We start from the raw sequence: 11,430 nt of genomic DNA, 5'->3' as shown, positions 1-11,430 counted from the left end.
GCCAAATTTTAGCCGTGTGGTTGGCAGTTCTGATCGACAAGTCGATGAAGCCGTCCACATATTGTGCGGCGGCAGCAAAAAGAGCAAACAGAATGCTAGGAATGATAAAGAAGGGGATCATGAACAGATCAGAGAAGGTTATCATGCCGCTGTACCAGGCCATGGTACGCCCTCACCTGGAGTACTGCATCCAGCACTTGTCGCCGTACCTGAAGGAGGACACGGTACTACTCGAAAGGGTCCAGAGAAGAGCGACTAAGATGGTTAAGGGAGGAGCTGCCGTACAGCGAAAGATTAGAGAAACTGGGCCTTTTCTCTCTCAAACAGAGGAGATTGAGAGGGGACATGATCGAAACATTCAAGGTATTGAAGGGGATAGACTTAGTAGATAAGGACAGGTTGTTCACCCTCTCCAAGGTATGGAGAACAAGAGGGCACTCTCTGAAGTTGAAAGGGAATAGATTCTGTACAAACGTAAGGAAGTTCTTCTTCACCCAGAGAGTGGTAGAAAGCTGGAACGCCCTTCCAGAGGCTGTTATAGGGGAAAACACCCTCCAAGGATTCAAGACCAAGTTAGACAAGTTTCTGTTGAACAAGAACGTGCGCTGGTAGGGCTAGTCTGATAGGGTGCTGGTCTTTGACTAGAGGGCCGCCGCGTGAGCGGACTGCTGGGCATGACGGACCACTGGTCTGACTCAGCAGTGACAATTCTTATGTTCTTAAATGACACAATTTAGCATTGCTCTTTTGTTATGGTAATGTAATTTGTACATTCTGAATGGCTTATAATTATTAACCCCCCCCCTGAAATATGGTTCTCAAATCAAGGTACTTGTATAATTTCAGCATCTATCTAGAAGCTTAGTCCTCAGAGAAAGATGGGAATAGCTTTTTTTTCTTTGTTTATTAACAATTAACCTCCCTTATTTAAATTCTTTTTTTTTTTTTTTCCATTTTAAGACCAACTGGTCCTTTTAGTAAGGTGTGCTAGCCATTTTAGCACGTGCTAAATGCTAATGCATCCGTAATGGACGCGTTAACATTTAGCACACGCTAAGATGCCTAGCGCACCTTAGTAAAAAGACCCCCAAGGTAGTTCTAGGCAGGATTTGATACACTAATGGAGCAATTACCGTATTTGCCGGCGTATAAGACGACTGGGCGTATAAGACGACCCCCCAACTTTTACAGTTAAAATATAGAGTTTGTTATATACTCGCCATATAAGACTACCCCTTCTTCCGCACACCTTCTGCACAACAAATAAAACTTAAAAGAACATCAGAATTTATTTCAACAATTTTAATTAATTCACTAAAGCTGAATAGAACAATAAACCCATGGGAGCTGCCATGCTATTTGTTTTCTAAACTGTTAACCAAACTGAAACTGTCAATGATAGAAGGAAGATAACACATAGAGGGAGAGAGCAAGTGCCGGGCAAGTCCCTAGCAAGTTTGCTGGCATGACAGTTTCCCTTTAAAAGCCTTCAAAAGCCTCCTGCTCGCCCCCGCAACTTCCTTAAGGGCTAGACTCCACACACGGCCGCATGTGCGAGAGACGTAGTAAAGAGAAAAGAGGTGGGGCCAGAGCGCCGCTGCTTCCCGCTGCGCAGGATGAAGGAGCTGGCACCCTTGTCACACTGATGTCCCGCCATGGCCCCGCTGATGTCCCGGCAGGTTTACTAGTACCGTAAGCACCGTAAGGAGGTAAGGAAGGAGATGTTAGGGCATGTAAAGTAAGGGCATGTAAACAGTACCCGGCGTATAAGACGACCCCCGACTTTGGGGAGGATTTTAAGGTACTGAAAAGTCGTCTTATACGCCGGCAAATACGGTATATATAATGGCACCTAGAAGCACACGCCATTTACATGCATCAAAGGCACCATTAATCAGTAGGTAGGTGCCTATATGTACTAGGCGTTATTCAATAAAGTCGTGCCTAAGTGCCACAGTGCCTCACTGCAAGGGGGCAGGGCATTCATGTGGGTGGAGCATAGGTGGGCCATGGGCATATCCTACTTATGCGCTTACTCTATAGAACAGTGGTCCCCAACCCTGTCCTGGAGGACCACCAGGCCAATCGGGTTTTCAGGCTAGCCCTAATGAATATGCATGGAGCAGATTTGCATGCCTGTCACTTCCATTACATGCAAATTTCTCTCATGCATATTCATTAGGGCTAGCCTGAAAACCCGATTGGCCTGGTGGTCCTCCAGGACAGGGTTGGGAACCACTGCTATAGAATATTGTAAATACCAACTTAGGCTAGTATTATAATGGAATCCTGGTGCCGATACCCATATAGAATTGATGTTAAGTGCACAGCACTGGGTCGCTTTAACTGAAGCGCCAATTTATAGAAGTGCCCTCTTTGGGGGAGGGGGTTCTGAAAAGTTTCATTATAAATATATATTTTGAGTTTGAATTCTTGTAGCATTGTGGAAACAATATTTTAAAAAATGTCCATAGAAAAATTCTCGTATAAATGTGTTTACAAAAGGGATTTTTAAAAAATCAGTATGCGACGATTTTTCTGCCATTTCTTTACTAATGAGTGTTTTGCCTCTTATAAATGCATGCCTTCCCCTCCCCCCCCTCCTTTGTCCAAATTTAATTTTGGATTATAAGAATCATCTTTGGCTTTTTTGTCTGCCTATGATTTATTTTTAAACAGAAGCAGGTCAATATTCAGCCTTGATGGTCTGCATTTCTATAGCTATCCAAATGGTCACACATAACTGGAAGAGCCACGACAGAAAAAATTACACATTTTGGTGGGCAAATGTGTGTACCACATATAAATATGAGAGAATGAATGCGGAATGTACGGGGTTTAGTAGTTAATTTAACAAAGTGTGGAGCCCATTGAATACATTTGTTACCTCGCAATAAGGGTCATGTCTCTTTCCTTTTCTTAGATTTCCTTATACATGCAGGGTGGGTGGGGGGAGGGAAATGTATTTTGAGGATTTAAATTACTTAATTATAATATTGTAATCACATCATATGTCTTATTGTATTAATAATTGGGAGGAGGGTGGGAGAAAATGATTGTTTTATGTATTGTGCAGTTAATAATGCGTTTTATGCAGTATTTTATGTTCAATTCATTGTATTGCACTGTCAAAGTTTGAAAATCAATAAAGATTAAAAAAAAAAAAAAAAAAATCCAGATAGTGGTTGGCTCTGAATATCTAGATACTCTGGGCAGTGTGACACAATTAGATGAATATCATTGCTGTCTTTGCCCCAGGTTTGCCCCGGGCCACAACAGCACTAACCAGATGCGCACTCTTTATAGATAATGCCAGATTTTTTTTCACACAGTTTAGGCGCAAGCACTTATGCTAGGTTTTTATTGGCATAAATGGTTGCACCTAAATTTTAGTCACATGAACAGGTGCCATGCATATTATAAACATTGTGCCCAACTCTGGATGCAATCTAAGAATAGCACTAAGCATGGATTTTTTAGGCACCAACATTTTAGGCGACATAAATAGAATTTCCCCCCTTATTCTCCATTTCAGAAGAGGAATGGATGTCTATTTCCAAAAAGATGGGGAGCAGAAGTTAGACTGGCTATGTCCAAGTTTCAGAAAAGTGCCTCTGCTGAGCAACACTGCACTGGAGGGATAAGGGGAAGTCACCGTTTTCATCCCCCAGTGTTGGTGTCTCTCCCTAAAAGCAAAATTGTCAAGGAATACAGGACCCAACAGCTTTAGGAGAAACATGTGCATATGGCGTGCGCTTTGTAAGTGGAACAACCAGGATTTACATGCAGAATTACCCGTCAAGCCCCTTCCCTTCCCTTGTTTTAAAGCAGACTGAAAACCCACCTGTTTCTAAAATGGCTGACACAATCACTTATGCTCTACACAAATATCTATATTGTCATTTCATACCATATATGTTCATATGCTGCCACAGAGACATTTAAGTTCCTGTATTGACCTCTTGATATTTTGGGCATCTACTGTATATTCCCAACTGTCAGCCAGCTATAGAATCACTGCATTCCCCCTCCCTCCCTGCCTTGGTGAAGAAGCATAGGCCTCCCCCCCTGGGCCTACCTTACATCACTGGTGGTCCAGCGGGACGAGTCAGGGCGGGAGCGATTGTCTTACACTCCTGTCCATGCAGTCTCACTGAAAAAATGGCTGCCGCAAGTTCCTGCAGCAACCTCACAAGGCTGCCGTGGGAACTCGCGGCAGCCATTTTTAGAACAGGCTCTATGTCAGCCAATTCTTTTCTAAGATAGTAGTGGAAACTCAGACATCCCTACTTGGATATCTAAATTCTAGTTTGGATATCTTTTCTAAAATGCCTCTCATAGTATTCTATAAGTTATGCATCTGAATCCCATCCAAGCTCTGTCTAGATTCTACCTCCTGATAAAACACACACTGCAAAAGATATGCACATATTTATAGAAAAGCACTTATATGCATTTTTTGGCATTTACACGCATATGCTAATATTTGGACAGTGCCAAGGCAATCTGTAATGATATTCAGGATAATGCCACAATTTCATGGGTGTGACAGAGAAAATAAAAATTTATCCCATTTCCCTACCACCAGATTTAAAGCTATAGGTTTGACTCCTTGTGCTTTGTAATGTGGCAGTGATTAATTTCCTCTTTACATAGTCTAACTGTAGAGAGAACTCTGAGAACACCCATTGTGCAGCATGCAAAAACAAAATTTGCGGTTAGTGCAAAAAGATTTGCTCTGGTATGTGCAGAGTTATAGCTGAACATTGCACAAGCAAAAGTCATTGAGGCTCTTGCATCATTTCAGGGGTGCTGGATAAAGAAAATAATCACAAGTGCAAGCATGAAAACAGTGCCAGACTGCAGTTTAAAGGCCAGCCTCCGAAACCAATAGAGATGATGAGCACAGGGCAAACATTTTCAGTTTGTTTGGGCTTTTTCGCTATTTTTTTCAGTCTTTTTTTTTTTTTTTGGGGGGGGGTTCATTTCGCACATGCACTAAATTTTTTTTAATGCACATTAGAACTTTTTTTTTTAACACATGCCAATTGACTTACCGTAATACATTTTAATTTGTAAGTTTAAGTGCATTAAATTCATTTAACACATACTACATTGTTTAAGGCAGTGGTCTCAAACTCAAACCCTTTGCAGGGCCACATTTTGCACTTGGAGGGCCTCAGAAAAAATAGTTAGTGTCTTATTAAAGAAATTACAATTTTGCATGAGGTAAAATCTTTATAGTTTATAAATCTTTCCTCTTGGCTAATAATAATAATATTGTAATTTATAGCTAAAGAGACATATGATCAAGAAACTGTATTATTTTACTTTTGTGATTATGATAAATATACCGAGAGCCTCATAATAGTACCTGGCGAGCCGCATGTGGCCCCTGGGCCACGAGTTTTGAGACCACTGGTTTAAGGCATGCCAGTCAACTAACAAATGCACATCCATAAAAACCAACAGTATACCATACAAGCAGTCTGAAAAAAAATACTAGTTTGACATTTAGGCAGTTTCCATCCTAATAGCAGAAGACTTCAGCCAGATCATGTTCCAGTTTCAATCTGTTTTAAACTTGCACAAAAGGTTGTACAATCTAACGCTGTCTTCCTAACCTAGCCCAGAGGGTTCTCTGTTGCAAGTCAGGGTAGCTAAGCTATGCAAACGAGCCTTGTTCTTAGACCACACCTGTACGCACACACCTGATGAATATTCATTTCTGAAATCCCCTTTGCAGTCTTTACTAAGAAGCCTGATCCAGGCAAGGAAAAATAGTGTACAATAGCAAGATACCACTACATAATAAATACAGATAGGCTGTGATTTTTAACTACCTTTTAAACAATTGTTTAGCTTATTCTTCTTGTCTTAACTTAGTGTTAACATCTGGAGGATACATCTGTATGTTAAGTTTTGGGAGATGATCCGAGTATGCTTCAGTGACCTGTGCCAATGTAGATTTTAAGATTCTCGCTGCTTACCCTCTGCTCCCAGCTGACAAAAGGGCCATCTGTCCCAGTGTTCCCTCTAAGGTACAGCATGCAGAACCACACACTGTTCTTAAAGTGGCCATGCGTCATTCCTGAATCTGATGCAGGAGAAGTGTAGGAGCCTAGGCCACTGGAAATACTGCTCAGTGAAATCAGATGAAGCCGCAATTGCGTTCTTAAGTACGAGTCATACTTAAGTTGGGCGTCTGTAACTCAGGGACTGCCTGTGCTTGACTCACATAAGAGTTGACATCCTGGGACAGACCGAAGGTCCCTCAAGTCCAGTATCCTGTTTCCAATAGTGGCCATCCCAGGTCACAAGTGCTTGGCAAGATCCCAAGGAGTAGCAACATTCTAGAGCTGATATTGTGATGTCATAATGCCTCATTCTACCAATGCCTAAGAGCCAGCCTCATCAGTGAGGTCGCAATGGCTTGATAATTCCTATACAGGCAGTACCTGGGTTAAGAATGAGTTACGTTTTTAAAGCTGTTCTTAGTCGGATTTGTACGTAACTCTGAACTTGTAGATTTTAAGATTCTCGCTGCTTACCTCTGCTCCCAGCTGACAAAAGAGCCAACTGTCCCTACCAGTGTTCCTTCTAAGGTACAGCATGCACAACCACACACTGTCTTAAAGTGGCCATGTATCATTCCTGAAAAGCTATGTTCGCGTTCTTAAGTATTAGTCAGTACTTAAGTTGAGTGTCTGTAACTCAGAGACTGCCTGTGTGTGTGTGTGTATATATATATATATATATATATATATATATATATACATACATACATACATACATACACACACTCTCTTTTTAGTATGAAAAATATTCTGAAATGAATTTTTTCTACAAATTTGCTTTGCTACTATATATAAATAGATAGATAAATCCAGTGAAAAAGTTTTGGGATAGGTTTTCTGCATGCTGACTTTTTTTTTTTTTTAAGGGGAAAGAATCATATGGTTCTGCACAATCTTCTAATGCTACAATCTACCAGTCACAGTTCAAGAAGATTTCCAGGCCAATATTTAAAATGATTTAACCGGGCAGGCACATAACTGAAGATCTGGGGAGACCAATGTGGCACGACCAGCTAAGTGCTGGGGCAGTCTGGAGGCAAAGAACTGGCTTTGCTAGTTTAGGAGGGACATTGTCAACATAGACTACCGTTAAAGATGGGATATTTTACACCACCTCATGCTATTTTAGCAAAAAGTTCCATTTTATACAACGATACTCTGGTAAAATAGCACAACCTAACCTACCTTCTTAGTGGCAGTTTTCAGACCACTAACCGAGTCAGTGCCCAGATAAAGTTAGGACAGCAAAAAAGACTGTCCTATTATCCAGTCAGTTATCAGGGCACTGGTCTGAACAACATTTGACAGCTGACCATACATATATTCCATGTCAATGCACACATTAGGTCTGGCATAGACTATTCAATCATATCCTGACTGCTTTTGTTTGGTTGAATATCGCCACCTTTTGGTTTTTTTAGCAGTGGTCTGAGAACCAGCGAAACTGGGTTTGATTGTGACCATAGCTCCATTTAATTATATCTTTGTAGAAAAGTTGTTTTGTAAACTGCTTAGGATTTATTTAGGCGGCATTTCAAATGCAATAAACTTGAAACTTCACTTAATCCTCCATTGCCCAAGGTACAAAATAAGTGCCTGTATATAATATGTAAACTGCTTTGATTGTAACCACAGAAAAGCGATATATCAAATCCCATCTGCTTTTCCTTTCGAACACTGCCTAAGCCATCGTTAAAGAATTAATTCGTCCACACAAACTATTTCCCTTTTCACTCTCCTTCTCCTCATCCAAAGGCAAAGTTTTAACGTTTTGTAGCTGCACTCCAGAAACTGATGGCTAAAGTTCTTTCTCATTTTGGAAATCCAAACACAATGGCACAGCACAGAATGACAGAAATAAAATCTAAATAAGGTCTTAGTGCGGTGGCAAGACTACATGACACCTGCACATCCCAAGAAACCCTAAAAGAAACTATTCTACATTCTAAAATGCACAAAAAGCGGAGATCGCTGTACAGTACTTGGATAAGGAAGATTTTACAATGGCGGTCCTATCCCGAAAGCTGCTTGAAAAAGTTGATGAAACCAACGAGCTTTGTCACGGAGTGGAGCAAGTCCCTTGAAATCATTATTTACAATGCAAACTGACCAGTGCAAATTTGGCCAGCTGCATAATATATATTCCTGTTTCAGGGAGGATCATCTTCAGTGTCCCTGAACACAAGGTAGTTGCAGGGGCTTTTTGTGTTATGGCTTAGCATCTTTAGTTGGTTTGTTTTTTGTTTTTTTTTGTTCTTATTTATAATTCTGTTTATATAAAATGTTCTACTGCATTGATGACGGTGCAATGAGTGCAGATTGCTTTGAGTACTGTTAATTCTCCTCACGTTCCTTTTGTGGACAATTTTCACCAAAGTTGCTTTGTGGCAAGATACGCAGCGGGTACGTTTTTGTAACATAAGGTGCCTACGTACTTTGTTCCTGGTCTGCGAGAACAGAGCGGAGGAAAAGCCCAACATGTAGTTGTCTCCCTGCAAAGGCTCATGTGGACAAAAGCACACGCAGAACATGGTGTAGAGATATTTTCAGTCCTCTGGATTTAGACAGGTAAATAAATCCCGACTAGCAATCCAGCTAGATCTCTGATTTTTTTTTTTTTTTCTTCTTCTTTCTCCTCATCAATTTCATGAAAATAACAGCAACAAAATAATGCAGATTTCTTGAAACTTGAATGAGTGAAATGGCCTCACCTATCTACTGTTTACACGCTGTCCAGAATAAAATGAATGTGTTTCTCCTTGTTAATTAGTGTTTTTAATGCACAGATTCTTTTCCAGTTTTATTTTTCCTACACACAACTATCACTTTATAGCACAAAATTCTGCCTTTCACACAGGGACACAGGTAATAAGTGGATTCTTTTCTACAGGATACCTGATCCACCTCTTTGACAGGAAATAAAAGAGGCAGTTTTAGAACCAGCCGCATTATTTGATTTGGCAAGGATAAGTGTATAAAGTGGGTTTTTTTAGAAAGGGAGGGTGTATATATACTGTCCATTCTAACATTGCTTATACCTGTGACGAGCAGTGGCAGACACATGCGTCATGCCTGCTCTGGAACAGGCATCAGTATATATTGTGGGCCATATTCCATAACACGACCCCTAAAAAAATTGGTGCCAAAAAGGACATAAAAAATCTCCAAAATTAGATGGAGTTTATAGAATCACGCTTAGCACCCATACGCATGACTAACTTTTAGGTGTGCCCATTTAGGCCAATGAAAGCCAGGCCTAAACATCTGTAGCTAAGTTGTACGTGGATCGGGTGTATTCTATAACAGTGTGCCTAACTTTTAGGAATGTCCATGCTCCTCCCCCTGGCCACGCCCCTTTTGAGATTCACGCGTTAGAACTTACGCCCACCATTTTATAGAATATGCGTAGGAAGCTGTGCATGCAACTTCTCATCAGAGCTGAGCTTCTGATGTCATAATGGCTCTTCCACCAATAAGAGCCAATCTCATCAGTGATGTCACAATGGCTTGATTGTCCTTTACTCCCCTCTGCCCTCCAACCCAGCCAGCAGATTAACCGTTCCCCTTAACTGTATCCATGACATCCTGTTTGTCTGCCTTGCCTGTTTAGATTGTAAGCTCTTTCAAGCAGGGACTGTTTTCTTACTCTTTGTGACTCTGCACAGCGCTGCGTGCATTGACTTCCAGTTATTCATCGGATAACATATAAACTTTGCTTTATATGTTATCCGATGATCTCAATAAAACTCCAGCATTTATATATAAATTATTAATTCCATACTATCCAAACAGAGCTTTAAGATCTAATGAACAAAATTTACTAACTATTCCTTCGCTTAAGATTATCAATACTAGACGGCAGTTTATTTTTTCGGTAACCGCTCCACAGACTTGGAACCCCCTTCCAATTTATTTACGAAAGGAACATGATCTGGGAAAATTTAAAAGTAATCTAAAAACATTTCTTTTTAAAGATGCCTTTGGTACTTAATCTAATATCCTTAGGCCAATGATTTTACTGTATTATATTATGCTTTCACTTGTTTCCCTCTTGTACTTTTCCTTTTTTGTTCTGCTTTTCTATATTGAATTGTATTTCGCATCCCCTTTTTACCTTATGTTATGAGTATGATGAGTTAATCTTTAACCCAATGTTACTGTTTAAAGTTTGTACTGTATTGTTTCCCACTGAATGTATTTTAAATTGTTCATCGCTTGATTAAGCGATTAATCAAAAGAACCATTAAACTTGAAACTTAATAGTAGTAGTAGTAATAGTAGTAGAAAGCCTTTTTGAAAATTTCCCATCACCCACATCTAGCAAGCGTAACTAACAGTATATCACTTAGGGACCCTTTTATTAAGCTACAGTAAGCACTACTGTACACTTGCTTCATCTTAAAATGGCGTACCTTGAGATGCGCTCAGGTGTCCTGCAGTATCTGTCAAATTGATGTGCAAACAAGAAAAATTCACCAAATGGTTCCACAGTAGAAAAGGGACAACCCAAAAAAACAGTTAATTGTGGAAAAAGTCTTCACAAATTAAAGTGATACATGTACTTTGGGAGTTGTATTTGCTTCCTGTGGAGGCCCGTATAATCTTTAAACTGGGCTATTTATATCATAAAGTTGTTTTTGGTCCTTTATATTTGGCTAACATATTCTACATGACTTCTCAGAGAAATAGCAGAAGATCCCATGCCCTTTCTGTATTTCCGCCAGTTAAGGGTTGCAAAAGTAAGAAATACCACGATCGTACACTCTCCTTTCAAGCAGCCTCTCATGACAAGGTCTTCTGTCATTTCCTTCTTAGATCACACTCCTACTTACATTTCAGAAATCAATTAAAAATTTATCTCTTTTCAAAATTCATAATCAATGAAATATTTTTGATGCCTTCCAGTTTGTTTATTAATTAATCTTTTGTAAACCGCATTGAATTCCATGGTTATGCGGTATAGAAGCCTGATTTTATGTTATGTTATTAGACAACCTTCTTCTAGGGGTCCGCTCTTACTGAACCACACACACAAAAAAAAAATAGAAATGCTTGCAGGCATCCACCATTGCTGGACTCGGACTGCATTTGCTTGCTCTCTGACCCTCAGTATTTTGGATCCTCTCAAGCGTTTCTATTTTTTGCGGTTTAATAAAAATGGACCACTGAAGAATATTGTCTAATACCGAAACACAGACCGTGTCGGGTCCATACCGCAGATTTGCTACTGTGTATCATTTGGATTACTCAAGTACATGCATTGCTTTTACTTGTGAAGACTTTTTCATAATAAACCGCTTATCAAGATCATTGTTTCCACAGTGTTGTCTAACCTCGTGCTAAAATACTTTTT

This window comes from Geotrypetes seraphini, chromosome 11, assembly GCF_902459505.1.
Source record: "Geotrypetes seraphini chromosome 11, aGeoSer1.1, whole genome shotgun sequence".
In the NCBI taxonomy this organism is placed as follows: domain Eukaryota; kingdom Metazoa; phylum Chordata; class Amphibia; order Gymnophiona; family Dermophiidae; genus Geotrypetes; species Geotrypetes seraphini.
This window is presented reverse-complemented; position numbering follows the sequence as displayed.